General features: G+C 39.9%; 1 protein-coding gene across 2 annotated transcripts in view; it reads left to right on the top strand.

The window, feature by feature from the left end:
• The window catches only part of LOC107272900 (lachesin), a 105,902-nt gene that overhangs the window by 3,899 nt on the left and 96,619 nt on the right, over positions 1 to 5,384 (top strand). The gene's annotated exons all lie outside the window — the stretch shown is intronic.

Raw genomic sequence — 5,384 nt, 5'->3', positions numbered from 1 at the left:
GGGGGGGGGGGGGGGGGGGGGGGGCGACGACGAAAGGGTGAAAGGAAGAGAAAGGGAGGGAGGGATGCTGTGAGAGAAAAGTCTGGACCACGTGCTGAAATAACGTTCATGTTTCTGATTTGAGGCACGTAACGGAACCACATTGAAATCAGATAGGGGCGCGGAACGCTAAACTGGCTGGAGGCTGAGGCCAACGAGAATCACGAAGCTGAAGCTCTAAGCGCGAAGGAGGAGAGATGCTGGGGAGACGAAGGGAAGCGCGTGGGTCTAGAAAAGGGACACTTATTCGGAGAGCGTGATACTTTTGAGGATTTTCGAATAAATCGGGACGGCATTGGACGTGGCTTCGCTACGCGATTTCATCCCTATTACTACCAAGGATCGCTAGGTAATCCAGGAACGTCCGGCGCCATCGCCCCTTTAATGCCACAGAAATGGAATTTGTCATACATTGTTTTAACGGCCGGTATGAGATTATATGTGTCAACCCGGTATGCTAAATCGCGGTACGATGAAAATTAGTCAGTCGGACCTAATCTCACTGCAAATCGCCCTGTGCTCAACAAAAATATAATCAGGCTCCTAAGCCGGATGATCCAGAAGTGATCTTCATTTACATTCCCTTCCGTGAGGGAAATACATGAGTGAGGGGACGATCTTGGGATACGGTGTATACGGAGTGGTCATGTCCACAGGTTGTTTTCAGACTATCGAAATTGTTGTGGCTTAGGAAAGAAGGAAAGTCAAGAAGAATTTTTCGAAAATCACTGTCACGCGTGAAACGTTGAAAAGTCTGCTATGTAATTGGAGTGCAGGATTCTTGGGTCAGCGAGTAGCTAACAGAGAAATACGGTGTAATATTTTATGACGATTTTAGTAAATTAATCAGCTGAAATAATATCGCGCACAGCATATATTACAAGCATAACAAAGCTACTTGCAACCTCACTGTATTATCTTACTTGTAGTATATGCTTTAAATCTTAACTCTTGCTTTTATAATTCTCGAGACATTTTCCTTTTCGCGGTTATCTTTTTCCCGTCGTTTTCACCCTCGCAATCGTTTTCACCTACCCTCCCCGCCCTTCAACCCCCTCAGCCATCCTCATTCCCACCTCCCCGCCTGCATGCCTCCTGCTTCTCCAGACTGGGCTGCTGCGAGTTCCGCCATATTTCAAACGTCATATTAGCAAAGACCATGCATCTTCCACGGGTAAAATGTCTATGCTGCCAACAGGCTTTACCGCCACTACATCACATGACATGGGTCCCTCTCGGCTCGCTGGTATCATGTCACCTTCTCGGCTCGCCACCAATTACAAATTAATATGATGTGGAGTTATCTCGAACCCTTCGGGAATATACCCTCTTCTAGTATACGGTCAATTAACCTGCTTCCTATATGGACCATTCAGACGGGTATCGCTCAGTGTAAAATAAGATACGTTACGTTCGTTTCGCCTATCACGATAAATCAGGAACAGAACGTTTCTACAAGATATTTTTTCTTCCACTTCCTTTTACATATACATATATTCCAATTCCACTTATCCTTATTTATTTTTCATTCCAATAGTAAAAATCCATTATCGAAAATTATTTGTCAAAGCGATGCGAATGAAATCCGAAAATCTTTAATTAATTTATATACGATGAGAGCCAGTGAGAAATGCCGAAATTTTTGGTTCGATTAATCAAACATTTCATCAGCCCCTCGTATCTATCTCTAAGATGTAGGATGCCTTACGAAAGATACTTGGGAGCTTCGCGATTTCTCTTAAGAAGAAAACGTGCTGCCGATATCACGCGGTTACGTTCATTACGTCAGGACATTAATATTATTAAGAGCTATCGCGTCAAACTAGTCGCTATCGGAGTTCCTTCCCGTAAATATTGTAACATCTGGCACGACTCATACGTGTTCGAGTCACGCTTCTAGCCCTCTACATTTCATTTCACTTCTTAGATACTTTCCTGAAATACTGTCGGGATCCACCGGTTCTCTCAGTCGGCGGAATAAGGGGCTGAGTAAAGTCTCGTCTATACTATACTGCGTTTCCTATGTGCTACACCCGATTCGTACTATGTCTTCCGCAAGCCCCTGCCCCTCTTGCCTTGTCCCCCCGACAGCCACAAGCCTCGTACGAAGACCAGGTCCAGCGCAAACGACAGCTTATTACGTCCCTGTTAAATAATACATTGCGCCAGGGCCGTGTCCACTTGTCATATGTCAATACTAAATTTTACATTCGCCGCGAAAATTAAATCGTACTGAAAATATCATGATTTCTTGAAGGCCTTTACGAAGGTTTATATTTATTGGTAAAATTATCGCAAAAATAGAGCATATATGGAAATCGCCGAAAATTCGATGGAAATATTTTTTTATTAATTTAGTTCAATTCCATTTTAATGGTCGATATTGATAATATCGATAGATTCAGGTATACGAGTAGCGAATAGACGTTTAATTCAGAAATGACAATCATAATGTACGCTTATGATTATAATGCGATGTTGTGTGGTGTATCGATTGGACACCATACGTCTGTTCTATCAATAATAAAAGATATCGAGAGTAAATTTCAATTCCGTTTGAATGTTGTTGATGCATTTAGGTAATATATTAATGGCATGCTTTTTCGAGTATGCGTTAGATATTTCACCCGTTAGATATTTTTTCTTCAGAAATACCTCACATGTGCACAGGAGCTATTTTGCCTGAGTCACCTGTGTGCATTTTCGAAAATACATGTGGGCCAGGAATAATTGATGAACTTATATGCACAGTCCATCGCGTGATTCGAATTTTTTTCTTTTTATTTATAAATCTACGCGAGGTATTTCCATTCCATGTATACCCTCCGATATGTCATAGGTAGACGTGCACTCGTCAAATGTAATTTTTGTGCATGTGCAGTTGCATATGAATGTTTGATACCCCTTGCGGCTCTTGTTTACAATCGCCAAGTTTAATCAATCGCTGCAACGTTGCGTTTCAATAAAAATACAGGAGGACGACCAATATGTTATCTTCACTTGATACTTTCAATGTTTTGGTATCATATTTTTTTTTCACTCCACCTGTCGACCAGCCGACGAAAATGTTAATTAATTTACTTCCTGTTGCATTGCTAAATCAACTGAATAATATACGTTTTGTAAATCGTGGATCACATATAAAATATAAAAATCAAATTTAAAGTAAATAAAAATATAAAGCGAACAATTCATTAAGAATCACCATCTAATCAAGAGCAACTTAATAAAATCTAAATGGAAATAACCCAATTTTTCTTTGATGTCTCAGAGAACTATTATATCAAACGGGCAATAACAAAGTCCTTTTCAATGAGAGGATACCGATCAAAGATATCGATTGAGATATATATGTAAAAAATCAATTGAAATATTCTTCTAAAAGATTACAATGCAAAATTTCTATTATCAATATCGACATTATAATTAATGGACATTTACTTTTTTATTAACTGAAAGTGGCTTACACTTTTTTTGTCTTTTCTCATAATTTCGACCATATCACGAATTTCGTTATCACCTGAATTGTCTAATCTTAAATCCGGTGGCTGGCTCGAAGGTGCCGTAAACAACCAGACGATGTAGTTCTATAGTTCGGTTAAGGTTCGTGAAAGGAAGCAGGATGATGCACCGTAGATGCTGGAGACTACGTATGTAATCAAGGAGACTTCGAAGTGGGACAGTCCTCAGTGACAAGAGACTTGGCAAACTAAATATATATATGTATATATGATATATATACACGCGTTTATATATATAACGGCAAATTGCAAGTCTGGCATTTGAGAGATAATGCCATTGCCAGTGTATTTCCATAGTAACGTTTACGTAACGAGCGTGATTTTATAATGAAGATTCAAAATGCACCTTTATTCGTTAAACGAGTGGGAGGATATTGATCTCCTTAGATAATTAGAGCAATTGTTTGCGAGCCATATGTACAGATATAGATACCTACATTTAACGTCGTACCGAGCTCTCGTTAGAATGCTTTGTTATTTTTCCTTCTTCCCTCTCTTTCTCTCTTTTCGCTCTCTGCACGTTGGCTCCAACGTGAAATTCGTGGGAAACGAGGAGAGAGGATACAAAAGAAATACGGCTATTTGCGGGCGATTCACGAAAGCAACTAAGCAGGCACGCCCCAATGGAATTTATTAGAATTAGAAATCTGATGCTGTAAGTGGCTCTAAGGTATATTACTATTAAAGCCGGTATCACACTGGACATTTGTATGCCCCATGTGATAACCGAGAACGTGAGAAGCTCTCGGTTCAAGTTATTAGGCTCATTATCGTAATTTACAGGTGAAGCTGGACTTTGGTCAGCGTACGGCTGAAATATATTTTTCATTTTGGTGGTTAGAAGAAAAAAGGTTCTAAACCGGTCTGGTACTTTGCTTTAGTACTAGGAGCCGTAAACTGTATTAATTTTATTTCGCTCTAGCGCTTTGTCCACGCAGATGCGAGAAGCGTCGCATCCCTTTGTGACTTCAGCAAGGAAATTGTTTAATTGAAATTAAAATTAATATCGTCATTAACCGAGAGAGCTGCTTTGGCTCCGAACGAAACTTTACGATTGGTACACAGAGAGTAGCCCGATGCCTCAGGGCATCTCTGGGAACCGATTCTGAGCAATCTACGAGGAGTCTCGTTGCACCCACCACGTTTACCTTCAATCTGTACCAAGAACTATCGTAATAGCATTCAATTATTGGTAACTCAATCGTCTCGAAGCTGCGAGCTTTTCGCTCGAAAAGTTCGAAACCAAAGGGTTTCGCGGTGCTTCTTACGGAAATGGTAAGGCCAGTTCCAAGAGATATTACGAAAATTATGAGGGTCCAGTGTCCATGGACAAAGAATGCAGAGCAGGAGTAAACGGTAGGGAGAGAGAGAAATGCAGAAGGTAAAATAAAGCTCGTGATTAGGAATAACAAAAGATTGCGGAATTTCAGTGTAACGATGATAAATTTACGAAATTCCTTGTCAATCGATTACACATACTTTATGTAATCGCCTTACCTGGAAATTTTTCGTTCTCTTTCATATCCGTCGTTGAATGCCAAAAATCGGTTTAACCTAACTCAAGTATTTTCATTGTTACCTTTCATTTCTTTTAACAACTCCTGAATTCCTGGCTCTCGAACTTTTTGCTCATTATACATATATGCGTGTCTCGTAATAATCATATATTTATTGGACGATATTAACTTGTTATGCTTTAATACAAGTAAAATGTATATTTTTATTTTATTACCTTGGAATTCAATCAACCATTTTTATAATTGTTTCTGCATCACGTTTTTTAATATCGATAAGTTACAGCATCAGCCCTCCCCCCCCCCCCCC

This window comes from Cephus cinctus, unplaced genomic scaffold (assembly GCF_000341935.2).
Source record: "Cephus cinctus unplaced genomic scaffold, Ccin1 Ccin1_scaffold1310, whole genome shotgun sequence".
NCBI classification, from domain to species: Eukaryota; Metazoa; Arthropoda; class Insecta; order Hymenoptera; family Cephidae; genus Cephus; species Cephus cinctus.
The sequence above is the reverse complement of the archived record's forward strand: the minus strand, read 5'-3'. Positions and strand labels throughout refer to the sequence as shown.